General features: G+C 42.7%; 1 protein-coding gene and 1 long non-coding RNA gene across 19 annotated transcripts in view; one reads left to right on the top strand and one right to left on the bottom strand.

Moving 5' to 3' along the window:
* The window catches only part of ANK2 (ankyrin 2), a 277,110-nt gene that overhangs the window by 165,929 nt on the left and 89,996 nt on the right, over positions 1–21,185 (bottom strand). The gene's annotated exons all lie outside the window — the stretch shown is intronic.
* LOC135299910 (uncharacterized) lies at positions 1,834–4,425 on the top strand. Its single transcript, XR_010361749.1, has 4 exons — positions 1,834–1,986; positions 2,094–2,175; positions 2,581–2,666; positions 4,140–4,425. It is a non-coding gene; the product is annotated as an uncharacterized LOC135299910 (long non-coding RNA).

A 21,185-nucleotide genomic window follows, 5' to 3' on the forward strand; every position in this document is an offset into this window, starting at 1 on the left:
CTTCTCCACTGCAAAGGGCATTGCTAGAACACCTTGTTATTAATAACAATTTCTTATGGACTAATACAGGAGCTAGGATAACTCACACTTTTAGCGTCACACCATGCATACATGTGCATAAAACAGCGCACCGTGTAAGAACACTTAGGTTGCAAAAACAAGCACTCAAAACCTAAAAAATTCCTAATTAAGACCATAAACTTAATTCAGCCCCATTACACACGTGTCCTGTGAGATAGTCTGTAATTAAGGATCACTCACTATATATTCATGTGACCTCTGCCCCCTCCAGTGAGCAGGCCCAGGCAGCACACACTTTAAAAACAGCTTTGAGCACTTATTTTCTCCCTGAAGCTCAATGGGAGGCAGAAAGGCTTTCATTCTTCATGATAAACCTGATTTCTGAAGATTAAATTATTAATCCCCTTATAGGTCTTTCTGTAGTTCTCCCTGTTATATATACACATGTATCTGTAATAACTACAAATGCATTTATTTTCAAGCACAGCTTTGGGACATGAAAGGCACTTCATTTTCAATTTACAAGGGCAAATGCACCCTCTAGTTTTGTCTGCACCAACCAGAAACACTTTGAACCTCATTTTTCCCAATGCACTCGTTACATGTAGCATTTGTACTGCATAAGTGACATTTCTATGCACTTCATTTGCCACAATGGATGCTCAGGATTTGTCCAGGTAGACCATGAATCACAAGCCAAGCTGGGATTCATTGGAGGGAACACATAACTACTGTCTGTCCTTGAGAAGACAAGTTTTTGATGTGAGCAGCATCACAGGACCTCTAAGGAAAAAAAAGTCAGAATACACAACTCCAGGGCAGCGCTCAGTTCCCTAAATGTCCAGTTTTGCTCTGTTCCTCATGATCCCCCATCTTGGACATCCCATTTTCAAGCCAGCCCAACAAGAACATCACCCTTCCCTGATGATTAAACTCACACGTAACTCAGGTCTAGCTGTGCCCTGTAAAAGTCGTATTTATCACGGAAAAATAGAGCACAGCATCACCACCAGAGGTCTGCATCCGAGAACACACCCCTTATGTCTGGCACTTCATCTTTATGCACAACTGTCTTCAGACTTACTCCTGGGAATGTCTGGATGCTCAGAAATGCTGTTGCACTGGCACACCAAGTGTCAGGCTACTGCGTCACCAGCCAGCAGCAGCGGTGTCACCATTTGTACCTGCACCAGGCTGCGCCCAGGAACTGGTGCAATACAGAATGTGCCTCAGAAAAGACAGCTTAAAAAACATAGAGGAAGGGAGTAACCTCCCATCAGCAAGAAGTGTATGTAATGCCAGCCTGGCACCTGCCTTCCAGATCAGCTGCTGGGCTCCAGGGTCACCTACTGACATCTCCCCATGCCTTTTGGCAGCAGTGTCACCATCCCTCTTCCCCAATGCCCGTCGCCCTCCTCCCAGCCCTATTCCACCCAGGACGTCCCCATTCCACCCTTCCCACTGGGTTTTGGACAGATGTCTCCAGGCAGGGCTGGGTGTTGTGCAGACCATCAGGAAGCTCGGCTGCGAGCCTGCTTGAGCTCATCCTTCCTGAATTCTGCCACCCTCCCTCTCCCCGGCAGCGGCGCAGCACAGGCGGGTCCCGGTGAGGGCACCTGGGGCCGGCAGCTGCCACAAAGCCAAGGCAGCACCAAGGGCAGGAGCCTGCGAGCCGGGGGATGGCCGGGCCGGCAGGGAGGGTGGCGGGGCTCATTCCCTGCCCATTCCCTGTCTATTCCCTGCCCGCGGTCGCACGGCATCCTTAGGGCGGATCGTCACTGCGGAGAGCCCCGGTCCCCATGGCAACAGAGCCTGCGATGCTGCGGGACTGACATGGGCTGTGCCAGAGAGGCTCGCAGGATTCCCAAACTCCAAGGACCTGCTCTACAAACGCTTTCCCACGTCGGTGTGCCACACTCCTAGAAATTTTGCAGACCTGCCTCTCGCAGCAAACACCAGTGTAAGGTGAGGAATAAACACAGCAGGGAGGGACTGTAGTCCAGAAGACAAGAGGGAGCAGACTCTTGCAGGGTATTTCTGCCTCATCTGCTGATTTTCTATTTTTCTTCAAGCAAAACATATTGAAATTCTGCAAAAATGTGTAGAGTGCTACGTTCTCTGTGGTTTTGCCAAGCACTCTGATAACTTGAGCAGGTAAAAATGCCTATGAAAGTAAGAAACCTCTGACACCAGATATGTTACTGTATTGATGCACACAGATAAAAATAGAAAACCAAAGTTCCACGCATCTACCATCATGCAGATTATTTTTTTAGCAGTAAGCTCCACTTCCCACCACCCTTTTTACCCCTCTTTTCTCCAAAGGGGGGGAAGAAAGTGGGTTTCCCTTCCATCCACACATTCCAAGGCATTACAGTATCTACCGAAACATCTACACAGTATAATAAACTGGCTACATTTCTTCTCTCCCTTTGCTTTGCCCACTTTCTCACCAGCAGCCTGAGCTACCACGAAATCACACTATTGAAACACCATAAAATAAATTGCTACACTGATATTGAGTAACAACACCACCTTTTATTTCCCCCCTAACAAAAGGCATGCATTTCCTGGAAACCCTCCTGGATAATAAATACTGATTGAGACTCCTGTTGTAGTCTGGATTCTCTTGTCTTAAATATTAGGTAAATTGTTTTGTTTCTTTACTTGTAGAAGCCCCTTTCTGTTTGTTTATACACAGATAGACATTAGTGTTTATAGTGACTTAAAACCTCTGTTAAATTAATCATTGATCAGAGTGGAAAAAACCCAGTGGTGAGATGTAGAAATTTCTGAAGGATGTTGCCTGCCCTGTACTTAACAGGGAGCTTGCTTGTCCTGTCATGGACCCACCTCAAGATTGAAATACCCAGTTCTGCAACAGCTGGGATGGATGAAGATCCATCAAAGAGTGGCATCTTGAAAGAGTCTAAAGAACAAGACAGCTGGTGTACAGGGCTGTTGTAAAGTACAATAGATGAGTAGGCTTATTTCTAATTGACACAGGGCTCAGTGCAGAAGAAAAAGAGTTCTTGCAGCCTTACCAGCCTTATTAAACTCTATTCCTACAGAAGCCTCCTGTAACAAGAGTCTTAAAATGCATTAGTAAATTATAATTAGGGCTTTCTTATCTCTTTTACATGCTTACAAATTAAAATCCAACTAAGTCAAAGAAAGGCTTCCATTGACCTAAAAGTCTTTGGAGAATCTCCCTATAATTTTCACTGATGGTAGCAGGAATTATGTTGGTAAAGGAAAAATAAGAAGCTAATATTTTGCCAAGTGAAAACCACAAAGTGTTTCTTCCCCATAAGTGGAGACTTCTTGCTGAGCACCACTTTGTAAACCAGAAGAGCGTGGGCAAGAAAGACAGTTTTTTCTCACAGCAAAAAGCAAGAAGAAAACCCTATTTCACCGTAATTAGTGACATGGGAGCTCAGAGAGGTCAGTTCAAGCCAGTCCCAAAGCAGGCAGGTCAAGCACTGGCTGTGCACTGCTGTATCACTCACCTGGAACAAACAACCTGCCCAGAATAGTTGGCTTATGGTAAATGTTTCCTAACACACACGTTACCTAAGCCTATTTACCTAAACCACAAATGGCAGGACACCCACACACACTCCAGTGACCTCAGCATGGCTTGGTTCTTCAGGAGAGAAAGAGCAAGCCTTACATTTTGCAAAGGAAATTAAATTAATCATTTTTACCAGGATAACCATTATTTCTAAGTGTGATATACTGCATGGCCCAGTAGTGGAACTGCTCTACCAACAGTGTCAGAGCTCAGTCTCTGCAGGATTTCTGTGCATTTCTGTGGTGTGACTGGGCACGAGTTAGTTTAGTTTTGTTTTAAGGCAAATAATTTTTTTTTTTTTTAAATTCTCAGAAACATGCATACAGTACTGAAAAGTAAAATTAAAAACTAAATGCCTGCATCTTCTGGCTCTTCTTACACTTTTTGAAGGAATCACCCAGAGCTATTTTTGAAACTTTGACATCTCTTTTACTCTCTTTAAAGAACAGTATTCCACATGGATTTTCTATTGTATCTGTAGCTACAGATGTGGTATTACTTGGTTAATTTGTCTGGTTAACGAATAAAACTCTGTAATTTACAGGAATGTTTGGCAGCAGCCAGCATCAGGATCCTGAGCTATCAGTCCCATGGAGGTGGAAGAGACCATGTGATGCTCAAAATATGTGTCCCTATCTAGGGCCACAGTTCACTGCTGAGTCCTGGGTTCTTCCCTTGGGAGTCAACAGCTCTAGAAACTCCTACAAAAATCACAGGAGCATAGAACAGTTTGGGTTGGAAGGGACTTTAAAGGTCACCTGGTCCAACTGCCCTGCAATTAATGTAATTTAATGGAAAGTCAGATAACTAAAGACCCTGCCTGCTTTGAATCTGAATTGCACTCAAATCATTTATTCCATCTAGCAAAAATTAAACACACCGATTCCCCAATATCAAGAGTAAATCTTTATAAAAACAGGGAGTCATTCCTTACAGTAAACGACCTCTTGCTGCCTGTTCAAGGCTCCAGCAGCACAACAAACTGACAGCACTTCCAAAGACGAGAGAAAGAGGCACTTCTCAGAACAGAACCCCAGGTAATTGGTTTCCTACCCCTGCCTCCAGTCTGACACTCCCAGCTAAGCCAGAACACCAATCTGAGTGTGAGGCTTTTGGTGCCTGAGGAGAAGGAAATTGTGGGTGCTTGGGATGGGGATTTGCACCTTGTGTAGAATCAGATCAAAGAACTCCCCACAGAAACTCAGCAGAGTTTTTGGTAACTTGCAGTGAAAACATCGGTCTGTGGTTACAAAAAGTTTCTAAGTGAAACTTTTTCAGGTGCATAATGGTGTCAGTACAATACTCTTAACGAGGCATCTTAGCAGATCATAAAAAAAAAAAAAAATCTCGTTTCCATTGCAAAAGTTGCCTTTGCTTGTTATAGATGGGGAGAAAAGAATTAAGAAAGAGAGAAAAGTACAAGAAATAACTTCCACCCTGCTGTAACATTTCTGCAGAGGAAACTCTCATTTTAAACAACAACAATCACTGTCACTCAGAACTCAAAATTAATGAGGAACCTAGGGATGGGGGAAAAAATCCCCAAGCTGAAACTATTTTTGCATGCTAAGCACCACGCAGCACTCAGGAGAGCAGTCTGCACTGGGGTGTAAACAGCCACACAACCTGGGGGTCAGTTTGCCTGCAGGCTGATTAACCTGCTCTAGATTACCTGTTTTGATGTTTTACCTTGATTTGCCTCAGGACATCTCTATAAATAAATCTAAAAACTGTTTCCACACTTTTCCTCTGAACTACCATGCCAGAAACTCGCATCATGGACAATGATGCCTCTGGCTGCAGTAAACAAGCTGAGACATCATGAGATCTAGTGCAAAACCCAGCTATTTTGCGTATTTATCACACAATTAACATATTTACAAATACATGTATATGATTTACATAAATATACATGACATTCCAAATTAAATTCCAAGGTGAAGATGCATCTCTAGGTAGCTCCAGAGCAGGAACTCATTTGCAAACGTTACAGCCTGAGCGGCTGGCACTGCTGTGACGTATTTTTGCTTTATTTAAAAATCACACTGCACCAAAGGTCAGCCCTCCGTTATCACCTGATGTCTATCTGATGGAAAAGCCAAAGGAATCGTGCTGATCAGAGCTTGGTGAGGACCTGTCCTTGGAAATGGTCCTACAGAAGAAGCAATGTGGTAATTAGGCCAGCTCCTTTCCATAGCACTTCCATCCTCTGTCAGACCCATCTGATCACCTACAACACAGCATCTTAGCAATTTTCTTCCACCCCAGGGTGGTAACATCACCGATCCAAAAGCTGGCCATGCTGTTCCAGGAGGCTCAATAGCTGTCTCTGAAAGACTGGGCTAATTACTATAATCCCCTGCAGTGTCACTGAGGTGGCAAAATCTCAAGAGACTGGAACTGGTGATGATGGAGCAACAATAGGCTTAGGGACAAAGTTTCTATATTGAAAAACTGGCTGTGCTCAGTGCCAGCAGCTGCAAATAATATTGATTGCCTTTGTTTTCCTTTCTTTTTCTTATATTCAGAAGGTATGAGTAACAATAGCAGTCAAAGAGGTCGCTAACCAAGCTGTGGAAAACAGTTAAAATTCAAAAACAGCAAAATACAGCAGAGGTTGCATTTTGTGATTTCTACCAAAGCTCAGGAAAAAAGGAAAAGGAGAGGGGAGAAAAAAGAAAAGTTAAGCTGTGGAACAGGCTGCTCAGGGAAGAGGGGGAGAATTCTTGGAGAGATTTAAAAGAAGTACAGATGTGGCTCTTGGGAAACATGGTTTAGTGGTGGGCTTGACAGTGCTGTGAGAACAGATGAACTCAGTGATATTAGAGGGTTTTTCCACCCTAAATGACTCCATGATTCTATGCAGAAGACAGCCGAGAAGTAAGTTCCTGGCTGATCCACCAAAATTTTGATACCCAGAAAAAGACTTTAAAAAAAAAAAATCTATTAGACCACTGAAAGCGTAAGGGTTTTGAGCAAGGCCCTGCTGCCCTGGCCAGGAGAATTTCTGCCCTTTGAGATGCCAAGCACACGGTGACTCTCACGGTGGTCACGGAGCCCCCCAGGCAGCTGCAGAGCTGCCCCGGTGCCACCTGCATGGCTCAGCAGGGCCAGGGCTGCACATGGCCCCTGCTGACTGCATGGCAGAGAAAACGGGATAACCTTCCCAGAGCTACACCCAGCACTTCCAGAACAATGCAGCAGCCCTGACATAAAGGGAATAATGATCACAAGGAGCAGACAAAGCCAATTTGTTAAGGACCTCATCATGTCAAATAGATTACAATTTCTGGGGTGGTTTTTTTTAAAATAAGGTCTTTCAAATGGACCTGCACAAGCAAACTGGTATGGAATAGATGGAGATAAAATCACAAAAATAAGGCTATTCTTGCTATGCACCTCTGAACTGTGAGTGCTGGAGATGAGATACTGGAATTGCAGAAATTTCAGTGGCTTGGAAGGTAAAACACACGGGGGAAGCACCCTCAACAAGAAGAGGAGGAGACAAACTCTGATTTTCCCTACTCATCACACTGCTCAAAACCTGGTTTAAATTTCAAAAAATCAGAGCTGGGCAAAATTAGACAAAAAGTTTAAAACATATCAGTCAACAATTCTACCCATCTGAGTGAAGTTTTCCTGGTTTTCTGCCAGTGCAGATGACACAAAAATACGGCTCTGCACTCACACATTTCATACTTTCTTCAGCTCTAATTGCTAGTGTTCATGCAGTCATCTGCTAATTGCATTACTTGTTATTTCCAACACAAACACAAAACAGAGATATCTCCTTACTCCATTTGTCTCTTCAAAAGCATTGCCTGGTTGTGCAAAAAAAAAAAAAAACCTTCAGAGAAAAATAATCAGAGGAAAAAATTCCAAGCCTGCTGCAGATAACACTAATTCCAATGTACAGCTTAGTCATGAAGATTTGCTTTGATTTGGACCCTTGTTTCAAGAAAATTAGCATACAAACCAGAAATTGTCATAGATAAGACAAAGGATGAAATTAATTTTAAAATTTCTGACTTTTGGGTTTTTTTCTACTTTATTTTAGTAAAAATGGGGACTGGTGCCTTTCACACATGAATTTGTCAGGTGAGTTTTAGTACAATCTCAAGTAATCTGGCTCATCCAGCATAGAAATCAACCATCCCTTTGTTAAAATACTCCCACTCCTTCATTGACACCCAGAGGATGTAACAAAGTCATAGAATTATAGAATGGTTTGGGTTGGAAGGGACCTTAAAGATCAAAGTCAGCAGCAGAGGTTCATTAATTTGCAACTAGTTATGCTTTTAAAAGCCAAGTGAGAAAGTAGGTCTTCCTAGTCTGAAACGTGAGGGTAAAATAATGCTTGGATCAAATTATATAAGATTATTTCCTGCTAATTCTGTGCATATTATTAAAATTACTAAAATTTATCTCAGTAAACCATAGAGCTAACAGTCTTAATGCTCATTAAAGAACTGCACAGAGAAAAAGGCTTATTTAAAGCTGAAATGCCCCAGCACGAGATGCACACGTGCACCTACAGGAAAAAAGCAGACACACCCCATCCCTACTAAACACCTTCTTTAGAAAAGCTGTTGATTATGTCTCAACATTTCTCAGCCTCTGTCATTTGTAACTTCCATTACAGCAATCTGAAGTCAACCCCTCCACCTCTTGTCTGCAAATAAACTGTGTTCTTCGTTAATGACTTTGAGAGTGAAGGATGTTGGGGTTATCTCCAAGATCCACTTTAATAGCAGCACTCGTAGTGCTAAAATGGCACAGTAAAAGCACTGAAATGCCTTTTACCAAAGGGAATTATAAGATTACAGCCTGGGATTTAACAAAGTCTCAGTGACATAATATTCTTTCAAACTGGCTGTGATTAGCAGGTTACCCTGAACATTCTCAGCACCTTCAGCTAAACATTTCTGAGGTGACATAGGCTCATACTGACCTAGGAATGTTTAAATAAATGCAGCCAAACTGACACAACTCCTTCTGAAAACACTCTTGCAGGCTTTTAAATATTAATTACTTTTTTAAAATGTAAACTACAAGAAATAAATATGTATAGGGTTTCAAATTAATACACAAATGCAAATACAGAGTAGATGACATGAAGCTGAAGTGTCATGCCCAAGTTACTCTGAACAATAACACCTTGAGAGCTCCAACACAGAAACACAAAAAAAACTAGTGAACCTGAGAGAGAATTAGATATACTTCAAACTATCTACTCATTAAATACCAAAAGAACTAAAATATCATGCCGCTTTAGAGGCTTCCACTTTTTTAAAGCCACAGTCTAAATTAATTACAATGCTATTTGTCCTCTTTGGCATCCTCAAATAAAGCACCACCTGGCTTAATTAAGAATGATTCAAAATATATCACTTATTGTGGGGGAGCTGAAACTCCTGTCACCAGTGCCAGGAGGACACGAGAGTCTGGACCTCCTAGACTGAAAGTTTTCCAAAAATGTACTGCACAAATTATTGTGGGTTCATTTCTTTATATTCTAAACCAAAATGAGATCTTTTTTCAAGGAGACAAGGTATGGGAATGCACCCGTTCTGCTGAAGACAGCAAAGGTGATGGGGAGGGAAGCTGCTCTCATTAATCTTGGCCGTGCCCAGGCTGCCACTCCCTGCTGTCACACTCCCTCTCGGGGAGCCCAGCACCTGCACAGGGGTGACAATGCCAGGGGCATAAGGACAGGAGCTTGAATAAACCCTGAACAAAATGCTCGGCTGGCAGCCAAGGCCAGTGAGACAGAGGTTTTAAACATATTCTGTAAAAATATCAGGAGAAGAAATGAAGGAAAAGGGTGATAAACAACATTTTCAAAATGATATCTACACAGTAGAGAGATGCTGGTAAAACCCCTGTATTTATTAGAATCAACACAATTCTTTTTCCAAAAGTTCTTCCTTTTTGGCTTGCCAATTACTTTCCTTAAAACCTTTCCATAATTTTCTGTGCGTCTCCATTTTATTTCATTGCAACTATACTAAGTGTCAGCAATCCGGTTGTGAAATCCCTGCAGTTAATAAGTTCCCAGAAGCTACCAAAACATTTCTTGATTTAGGACAGCTGAAGAAATAGTTCTTTATTTGAGGAGACAGATACATGGAAGGCATTTAACGACCTAAGAAAAAAATCCACTGGGCACTGCATGAAGTGACAGTGGCTGGAGTGGACAAAGGGCTTCAGCAACCATTTGAACCTTTAATGCCAATCTTAAAGATTCAGATCAACTTTAATAGAGATTGAATGAGACCAACGTAAAGAAAGCCTATTTCTTTCACCTCTCTCCTGAAATACCTTGTAATACAAAAAGTAATGAAAAAATAATAAACCCCTAATAATCCCTGCTGTTATTTGCGGGGGTTTTCTGCACCTGGAATTTGGTTTGCAGTTCTCCTGTACCAGCAGCTCACTGTGCATGTGCAGCTCTGGAGCTCATCTTCTCCACACTCCTTTCGTGCTAATGACTGCCTGCCCCACTGCTCTCAGCCACAGCCAACAGGAGATTGAAATTCTGGACACCAAAAACATGTGACAATAAGTAAATCTTAACTACATTCTCTGTCAGCACATGCGTCCAATGACATCATCCTTACCCTCGACATGACTCCTGCACTCAGAAATATGTCACAAGCGCCACTGTTCCCAGCCATGGCACAATTAATGTACTCTCCGTGCTGTCCTTGGAGCACTGCGTGGATGTGCCACCTCTGAGATCACCCTCAAGGCTGCACTGCCTGCACAGCAAAACCGAGCAAGGCTTCCAACAGTGCAGAACAGTGCAACAGCCTGGGTGAAATCACCCTCCAAACCTGCCACAGCCTGGGGGCTTTTTCTGATCTAACAGGGCAGTGCCAGAGCCTTCAGATTCAAGCTCAATAAAGAGGAACTTCACTTTGTATTTTGGAAACAATGACACAAACTGATTGCCAAAAAATCATTCCAATTTCCAACAGTACTGGGAGGCTTGTACGAAACCAGAGAAACAGAACTCTGAATGTTAGAAAAAAAAAATTTAAAAATCAGTGAAAATAACTCTCTCCAAAAGAAACTGCTGTAATGCCACCTGGAATAATCCACCTATACATTTCACCACCTGAAGGCAGTATGTGACAGACTTACCCAATCCTTACTGCTGAGATGCAGTAGGTCAGAGCTGAGAACTGCCTTTAGAATTTAAAGGTGAATTGAAATGTTTCAGGAAGAGAAGAAGCTGCCTGTTTCCACGGGTATCTGCTGGATTTTATGGCACACACTGGGACACAGACTGATAGCATAACATGTTTTCCACAAACACCAATATAGAATAATGGCTGTCATTACTACAACAATAAATCCAGGCAGCAATTTTATTAGGTAATAAGAAAAGAATTTCCAGAGAAGGATTAAACACCTGGACTCAGAATTTATCAATCTAATCTCTAAGTATTGAAAACCAGTCCTAATTCAACTATTTGTGTAGCCATAAACGTCAAAAGTAAACAAGAAAATATTCAACTTGTTCCTGCTGTTATGAATTTCAAAGCCATTAAAAAGCAGTCAAAATTACTGAAGTTCATAGAATCCTTCCATAAAGTTCAGCAAGCTTTGACTGAGGCTCTAAAAATTAGCTGTGGGTTTCATTTGAACATAGCTAAGGTAAGGGTCCACTTTCCATGGCACATCCAACCCGACTGAGCACCTGAATACTTGGAGTAACCTCTGAGAAAAAACTTTGGGCTCAGGAGGTCTTTGGGTGAAAAGTAAAGGGCAGGAAGGGGACAGAAAAGAGCTAGTGTTTTAAAAAGAAGGGATGTGAGGCATAAAGGCCCCTGGATAAGGTCTCCAACAGTAGGAGAGATGCAGAAGAGCTGAGGATCAAGGCTGGATCCTCAGCCTTGTTTTGGCACTTGCACCTGAGGCTGGCCCAGGCAAACCACTGCAAAGCAACTGCCTGCAGTGACACCAATTTTCTCCTGTAAAGCACATTAGCTGCAATAATGAAAAATGCTGTTTGAGAAAATGAGTTCATATTAATATCACCACCATCAGAACAGCAGCCCAATCTCACCAAGCACTACAGCAATGTAAATCACTCTCTCATTTCATGTTCCTGCAAATTACATTTCAGACATTTTCAGGAAAAAACCCCACTAAATAATTACCTGCTTTTCAAGCTGTGCCAATAAAGGGGTTTGATAAGTACATAATAGTGAAAAAAACCTCTCCCTGATGATCTAGTCAAGCACTGAAACCCTCACAAAAAAAATCAGCCTCACCTTCTCTAAGCTCCCAGCTGCTCATTTCCATCCCTTCCCACCCTGTATCCTGTATAGGGCAGAAGAGGGGAGCTCAAACCCAGATGAATTTCTTACTCTGTTTCCCAGAAAGAACATTCACGTGGCGGCAGCGTTGCCTCACACCATTTGTCTAACTGTGGCCCCAGGCTTGGAACACTGAGACCCAAACCCATAACCTGATCACCTCCAGAAAGTATTTCTAAATGCAATTACAAATGCCACAGCTGCATTTTGCTCTTAACCGACGACACGTTTGGAGACTGTAAGACTTTGGAGGATTTTAAGACTAGAATCTGAGGCATTCAATTTCCTTTGTATTAACTAGAGCTTTTATTTTGGGGAGATCAGCCATATCTATTTGCTCAGAAAGTTTCAGTAAAAGCTTAACTGGTTGTTCCCTCCTTTGGGAAAAACAAAATAAAATAAAATTCATCATCACATTAATCCTTCCAAGAGGACAGGTAGGAGGAGAGGAGCGAGAGAGGAGCGAGAGAGGAGCAAGAGAAAACAGAAGCCCAGCTCAAATGTGCCTTCCCATGTGAATCATCCCTTAACTTTGGGCTCCAGCATCAACATCCAACACATGCAGCTTCCCTTACCAGTTTGTAACCATATCTTCATCACTTGGATTCTATCAAAAAGGTGAATTACTTTAACTCTATCTACCACTTACATTCAGTAATTGTTTGGTTTGGGTTTTTTAAATGCATCTGGTTTCCATTTAGATGAAACTACAATGTGCAGAAGAGATTTCCAGCTGGACTTTTTTCCTCAATCACAGAAAGAAGTTGGGATACCATATACAGAAGCGCTGTATAAGTGCAATCCGTACTATTTCTGTTCAGAGGCATAACCTGGTCTTTACAATGATTTCTAGGAAAGGCATGCTGTGCATCACTATCCTAATTGCTGTCAACCACATTTGGAATGGGCCACACTCGTAAGATCCTTCTGCAAAAGAGCAGTCTTGAACCTGAAATTGTACATTAGTGCATAATGAGCTCCTGGCAGCTGTTTTCCAACTGAAAGCCATCGCCTGCTGCTTCTGTTGGGGATGTGGCTGTGCAAAAAGCAGTTCTGCTGATGAGCAGCAGGGAGAGAGGCGCTTAGGAACACACAGCACCACATACAATGAACCACAAGCCCGCATGCACTTACACCTCCAAACACAACTGCAGTGGCTGCAAGCTCTGCAAGGGCCATGGCTTCCTTGAGAAACACCTCCTGCACTACTACAAGAGATTAATTCCGAATGAACGCAACAACAAAAGCCTGGCCTGTCTTTCAGGTGGGGAGCACAAAGTACAGGAAGGAACAGTCACACCTTCCCCCCACCTCCAAAGGCAATCCTTACCTGCTGCAGCACAAGTCGCAGTTGAGACAGCCCCGATACAGGGAATATCACCACACAATTTCAGAAAGCTTCAGGCATCTGCCCATGCACAGCAACACCATGCCACTTCAGAAAGCTGCAAGCATCTGCTGGTTCTTGCTCTTTAGCCCAACCTTTTGTACCCTCGTGTTGATGCACTGCACCTGCGTGCCCTCTGCTCCCTCGGGGATTGGTCAGTGCCCCTGGGCACCCCATGGCTGTCACCTTTAATATCAGTCACCTGTGCTGCACAGCCGTGGCCCATTGGGGATGGGCTCAGCCACAGCCCCACCCCAAACTACCACAAACTGTGCACCTACAGTTACCAAACAAAATTACCCTGCACTTGACCCATTTGACTTGTATTTCACACCAAATAAGAGGCCAACAGTAGATCCAAGGGCTGAGTGGGAGGCTGTGATCTCTAACCAGGGCAGTGACCTTTAGACAAGGCACAGAACACGTTTCCATCTTTCTCTTCCCGTTGTTTTCACGAATGCTGCAGTCGTAGTTCTGTCTTCAGCCTGGGCAAAGCAGTCAAAGCACAAATGGAAATGCCAGCTCATAAAGCGCCTTTCTTCAGTGTTTCAAAGCTAATGAGCATGAATCACAGACTGATTGGAAAATCTGTGCCCATTCCAGAGCTTCTGTTTCTGATCTTCACCCCTCTCTGCTCTGTCAGAGGTGCACAGCAACAAGAGCACAGCTCCTCAGCTGAGGCAGCTGGCAGGGCTCAAACCCACGCTGACCTCCAGCACAGACTGGAGCCCGCTGTGCTCCGTTGCCATGCCCGGGGAAAAAACACAACAGGCCGGGACACAGCACCACACCACACACCCAAGGGTGCACACACACACATCCCAGGGCCTCCTTCTCCTGGTGTTTATGCCCATTCATTCTCTTTCTGATTAGATCATACCAATGTCCTCACCAGCACAGGCAGATGAGGTTTCCAGTGGCTCATGCCATGAATAAGTGCCACTGTTTCTTGACATTTGTATGTTGACATCTGCTCTCTGATGCTGAACGCTGCCAGATGTATTAGACTCCTAAAATGTTTTAAAATGGAGGACTAGCAGAGGCTTTCGATGACAGGGAAGCAGCACAATTTTTAATACAGGAAGAGACAAGGTTTAGAATTGTTATCCTATAGAAAGGTGTAAATTGTTTATAAACACCAGTTCCCACTTCCATCTGCGTACTTCAAAACCACCACCAATGCTCTTTGCTGCCTCCACTATGCTGACACACACTTCAAACCCTGCCTTATAATGGAACCCTAGGAGTGGAGTAATTAGCAGATTTAATTGATCATGAAGCTGTACTGTTGCAGGAATCTGTGCATTCCTGGTGCCAATTGAAATCCATACGCTCTGCTTGCTGAGATCCAGTACTACAGAGTAATATAAGTGCACGGCAGCCAAGCCTGAAGGAAACAAACAAAAGCAACCAATCCCTTCCCAACCACTCAGCTTGTGGCAGAAACCTATACACTGTTTAACCTAGAAAATCACTTCCAAGTGCAATTACTGCCATTTACTCTATCCTTTCCTTGGGAGCTGATCCTACTCCCCAGAGAGCACTTCATTCATGGGCTAAATTGGTGTGTGTGTGTGAGTGAGAGCTAAACCCAGAGAAAAGAGAAGTAGGTTACAAATTGTGTACCTGCTTGTAACCCAAGTGCAGCCAGCTGGAAGGAGCACAGAAGAGGTGAGATAACGTGGGTTGGTGTCTACATTTGCTCTCCTTAAACTGCTGCATGCCCCAGGAACATTTTCATTTCAAGAAGGCTGGAAGAAGAGAAATCAATTCCCACACTGACTCGCAATGCCCGAAAGGACACGCTGCCTTTTTTGTGTAAAAGGTAAAGATGTAATACTACATTTTCCATCTTCCAAATTTGTATTTAAAATAGAGAAAGATTAATTTGACAATCAATTAATGTCCTTTAATCTATGATTTTTTTTTTATCAAAACTGACCAGAAGTAATTCATCATCTCTCTCACGCAATTTTACAAACTGGTCTGAGGGAGCCTTAAACATTGGTCCATCTGCATCTACTTTTTTAATATTTTTCCCTCCTGTATTTGGTGCCAGAGAACAGTTAAATGAATTAGAAATAAATGAGAAAATTAAAACTGCTAGGATCCCACTGAATGAATAACAGTACTGCAAATTTCTACTGAAAAGAGAAATACTGTATTATTCCTACACAGTGGAGGCATAATGACAGGAAGTTCAAATTTTCAGCTCAGCAATTTCTGTCACCAAGACAAAAGAAGCCGACTTAATCAGCTAGGAAAGATTCTGAAATAATTAATTCCTGAAAATAAATGAGAATGGAAAAGCCTCTGGCCATCTTAGTATTTTTTGGCCTCCCTCTGTTCCTTGCATTTCAAAGCTCCAGGGCTCCCAGTGTCTAACCTAAATATCTACGTGCTGCATATGTCAGTCTCAATTTGTAGAGTGAAAAAATGTCCCTAGCCAGACATGTCATCAAAAGCACCAACACAGCATGGCCAGTGCAGACAGGGACACAGCACCGTGAAAACACAGCGGCTCCGACAGGACAGGCAGGTAAGAGAGGGAGGCAGAGGGAGCATGTGGCTGCCTCCAGTGTGGCCCCAGTGTCCCCAGAGAGGCAGGACAGGTGGCTTTAAGCCCAGCCCAGCCCCTGTCACCGCAGGAACGGTGACAAGGCTGCGAGATGCGCGAGCATGATACAATATGTGCAGTACTTGAGAGCCCCAGGCACCCCACGGGGAGAAAGGGAAGCTGGCTGGGGAAGAAGGGACTTGGCTTCTCTGACTCACTTGATGTTTGCCAAACATTGGTGAAAATGAGCAAGAGCTGAGCAGGATAAATCGGGAGCCCAGAACATGCAGATGCAGGCTCAACAAGGCACACCATTCCCTGCAAGAGTCACCACTGATCCAAATCATTTCCTCCTTGTTATCTTCACAGATTTAATCTTGAAACGCAGCACTGGCACAAATCTGCTGATACACCACAACTCCATCCCTTTGCAGATCCCTATTAGTCTGTTATAAAAACAAGAACACTTTTAAAACAATATATGTATTTTACCTTTAAAGGCCACAATTAACAAATTCAACCTTCCAAGTGGTTGTGTTAGGCCTAGGACTTGTTCATTGCATCAATCCTGTAGAGCAGAGTAACGGCTGAGGTGACCCTGTTAACACTGGAACACAGAGACCTAGAAAAGCCAGGCTCAGCCATGGGGCCCAGACCATGTGCACTCTCTGTCCTACGCACTTTATGATGCCTAAAAACAACCACAAAGCCACAAAATGCTCTAGAGTTCAGATGTTCAGCTCTAGCACACAGCATTATTTTCCCTGTTTTGTTGCTCTAAGTAAAAAAATGGAAATTATTTCTCCAGAGTGTCACTCACCATGGAGCTGTTGTGATGGGAGCACGGAGTGTTAGCTGATGCAACCGAGGACACAGAGGTGGGACAATCTATCCCATAGTGGGAGAAGTACACATCACTTTTGGGTTGTTACCACCAAACATAGCAACTAGAGCTAAATACAGCAAAGCACTTGCAGCTACAATCTTAGTTTTACACCTGGCACAAAATGTGCTGGAAGACTCGTGATAGGAATAAAAGGCAAAGGGAACAAGCAAATCCTGATTTCAATAACGCAAGAATAGCAGTGGAGTTGCATCAGATTCATGCTAGTGCAAACCATGTTAAAGCACAGGGCGGACATTTAGCAACACAAATGGTTTGACCATTAGCATTCTTAGCAAACCTGTCTGTGACTTAAAAACAAGTTTATTTTTTTTCTCTATGTATTCTCTTCTTTACAGAGCAAATTCTAGAACCATGTATCTGCCTGTTTACTTTAATGTAAATTGGATTATAGCTTTTTTGAAAGCAAAGCAGTTTCAGTTCTCTCCCACAGCTGAAAGAAGAATAAGAATTTCCAGCCTTACAGCAGCTGTGTTACCAGTAAAATTAGCAATACTGAACACCAGTGAGTTGGTTTAGCTTGAAACTACCACTTGTCCTTTGTGATAAAGTCTTTTAGCTATCTACTGCTGAAAGAAAGAAAAGCCTGTGGTTTCTCTCATTAGCTCTTTTCTGCCTGTTCAATTTACTGCTTATTGACTGCAGAAAACCTTCTTTCCTCTAAAGCTGGAGGATGTGATCTCTCTCAGGGGGCACTCTGGTCTCATTCTGGTTGGATCACCCCACAGCATAGCCAAGAGCAGGGTGGCCACAGCTATTTCTCTGTCACCAGTAATCACAGCAGAGTGGGGCAAAGAGCAGCAACTAGAGAAGGCACAGGGGGACTTTGCAAGCATGGAATGAGGGCAATTCAGGCAAACACCGCCCAGAGGGGACTGGAACTGCTGTCCTACCAGTCCCCACATCAATTTCAGGAGAGATGGTCACTGGTTCAAGCCCTTCTTTTGACGGCATTCAATTTTCTACAAAATTTGGTAGTTGCAAGAGTGAAATTACTAGGTAAACAAGCACTTTAAAATACTTAAGGAGCCACATTTACCACCAATTAGAGTGCTGTGTAATATTATTATGACACTGTAAATGACACAGAGGAAAGCACAGAAATATGGGAGCAAGAGGGACCTCCTCGAAGGAGCTGAATCCAATCCAGTGGTATGTTAGAGAAATCATATCTCATACATAATTAAGTTTCTCTTGGCTTTTTATCTGATTAAACCTATTAGCAGGCTGCAGAGGAGCCTCATTTCCTTTTCCCCTCAGGTTGCCTTTGCCTGAGCACACTAAAGCCAAGTTCCTCTGGATTCTTCGTAGGACAGGTTCACTCTTCTGGCAATCCCTCTCTGCATGTTTTGTTTACATTGGGATCCTTGTTCTTGAACAGAAGTGACCAACATGACACTCGTATTCCAAAATGGGTCTCAATTACCTTATGCATGGAATAAAAAGCCTTAAGTAATTGAAATTAATTAAAAGGATTAGCTTGTACACTGTAACTATTCCATTAGCAAGCATAGAGCTTCCACTGGAAGTACTTCACATAATGCAACCAATTTTATTTAAAAGACGAGATTATGATTAGATTAGAAAAGGAAGTGTTATTTTTGTTCCTTTAAATCAACATTATGACTTCCTCCAAGTCTTTTCCACTATGGGTCTGATTCCAAGATTTTAATTTTCCTTAAAGAATCAGCAATATAAGTAACAAGACTGGAATTCCACAATAAGCCACAATGGATTATTTCTGCATTGATCCATCAACAGTGTGATTTATGAACAACCTGTAAGTTCAGGAAGAGCTTCTGACTCCTAGAAGCCCCTTTGCCATCAGTGCTTCCAATACCAGATATAGGAACATGCTTCCTATTTCACATGATAACCAACAGTAGTTGGTTTTCATCTGAAACAATCTAGAAGGAAAAAACATCCTTTATAGGAATGCTAGGAATTTTGCACTTGAGCCCTTTGCCACAGAATTGGCAAAAGGCAGAAGGAAAGCACTAATATATTACAAATTCCAGATCACTCACTGCATTACCCCTTCAACACCAGTCTCCATGAAGTTACAGCAACCAGAGAACGAGCTCTGTCCACGACTGCATCCTCTGCGCTCCAATACTAGAACTGAGTGAACACGGACTTTCTTTCCAAGAACACAAATTTGATCATATCCCAGGTTATCACAGGGGCAAAACACCACAGAAAAATTGGACACAACCCTACCATTGGATTAACAAACATATTGATGCAGCCCACTTTTGCAAGAACACACAAAGCCACAACCATCACCACGAAGATTAAATTTGGCTCTGCATAGGTAGTAATTTTCCCCATTCTAAGAAAATTTTGATTTTTCCCATCCTGTTTGAGGACAAAACTGAAGCCTTCTTATTTTAAAGCGTACACACATTTAAAAAGAAAAAAAAAAAGTAATAAAAAAGAGGATACAGCTGAAAATTAGAGAAAGTCATACTTGGCTTCCTGGCTAGGACACCCTCCTGGAACACAGAAGATCCAGCTGAATGCTGTATCCGAGAAGAGCCGCTCTCTGTCTCTCCCAATACATAGATCAAACTCATCGAGCTCAATTAATATTTCATTATCCACACAAAAGGGATCAACTTCCGCAGAACAGATAGAGGGCATATTGGCTGGTGCAATGCAGCTTTGTTCAGCAAAAGTAGTTCAGGACCTGAAAACAGGCTACATTACTTGGGATTTTGGAGCTCTTGCACAGGGCACTTTTGTCTCCCTTCCCAAAATAAACTGTGCCTACCTCGTCAAAACACAGAGGAATTCAACCTGGAATTCTTGTACTCTTGGCTATTCCAGGGTCTATCTCCCTCATCAAGAAAGTTACCAGTTTTGATGTTTTCAGAAAATAATTTGCAGAATTTTAAAAGAAATACCAAAGGCAGCTGTATTTCCTCAAGAAGTCACTAAGGGTGAAGATTGGTGAGAGCTTATCTAAAACCAGACCTGAGCCACAAACACCTAGTGCATGCAAACTCAGTGATTAACAATTTTTTTTTTGCTTAATATTTGTCAACTGAAAATGCCCCATTAATATTTTCTAGTTGTAAGGACTGATAGATGTAAAAGAAGATACTCAAGCATTTATTACACTTTTGAAAAATGAAGATGAATCAGCTGTTGGAAGACTGTGAATATGGAAACTCAATGCAAGAGATGCTTTCCAAGCATTCATTTGGCCGTTGTAGCAACCTTGAAAGGCTGTGGGCTACTTTACTTGGAAAACAATGGGGGGGAAAAGAAAGCACAAACAGAGATATTGAAAAAGAAGCAATCCAAACAACCACTTTGACTCCTCAGAACTTCAAAACCTCTCTCCTAATATATTATATTGTTTCCAGATAACCCAACAGTCCAATTAAAATGTTGGCTATACATTTAATCTTTTCATTCTTGCTTCCTTATATGGATTTCCCTTAAATAAACCTTTCAAATCCAGAGCCGAGACAAAGCAGGTATCCTCTTTCCTACTAGATTCTGCTCAAATATAAGGCCGAGATATAAAATCTCCCGCTGTGTGGGGATCCAGGTGACATTCCAAGCACAGTGGGGTGGGATGAGGATGTTTTTGTTCAAATTCTCGTTTAGACTGGATTCCCCCATTCCCTTGTGGTTGCAGGTACAAACCTTCCCTCTGTGATAAAAAGGGACCAACAATGTCACCTATTGCACAGGAGCTTTTCTTCACCGGGTCCAACCCCATGCAGAAGTCCCCGAACACTTGTCTGCATGTTATTACAATCTGTAACAATTTGTCTTGCTCATGAACAGCGTTGGTTAAAATGGAAATTCTATGCAAAATGAGGGACTGAAGAATTCATCCGTGTACGCTGTGTATGGATTAAAGAATTCCTCTTCATCCTGTAAGCAGTCCCCCACATTTCAGTGTGGTAACTCAGGTTATAGCAACTGACATAAAAGAAGGGGAGGGGAGCATAAGGGTAAACCCGTTTATGTCATAATTATGCAGCACCACAGGCATCTCTCCTCCTAAAGGGGAGAGAAAGCCCAAACAGAAATAAATAGCTGCCTGCAATTAAAGCCATTAAAAACAGATTACCTCAAGCGTGGGGTTGAAGCAGCAGGCACGGCAAGCTATACCTTGAAAATCAGCCGTTTGTGACAGAGAGATTGGACACACAGAGAAAGTGCCCTGGCAATTGGGTGTGGCTGGACAAAAATCACATTTTCACCCAGGTTTTTGTCATTAGCATCACCGAATTACCACGGATGGTACAATAGCCAGCAATGGATCTCTCTATGGCTGTTTACAATATGACCTTAAGAAACATCTCCAGAAAAACAAGCCAAAGGTTTGTAAGCCTCCACCTTCTCCGGCTCGAAGGAAAAGGGATGTGTGGCAGCACACGAGCCAATACCACCTT

The sequence above is a fragment of the Passer domesticus genome, chromosome 4 (assembly GCF_036417665.1).
Source record: "Passer domesticus isolate bPasDom1 chromosome 4, bPasDom1.hap1, whole genome shotgun sequence".
NCBI lineage: Eukaryota > Metazoa > Chordata > Aves > Passeriformes > Passeridae > Passer > Passer domesticus.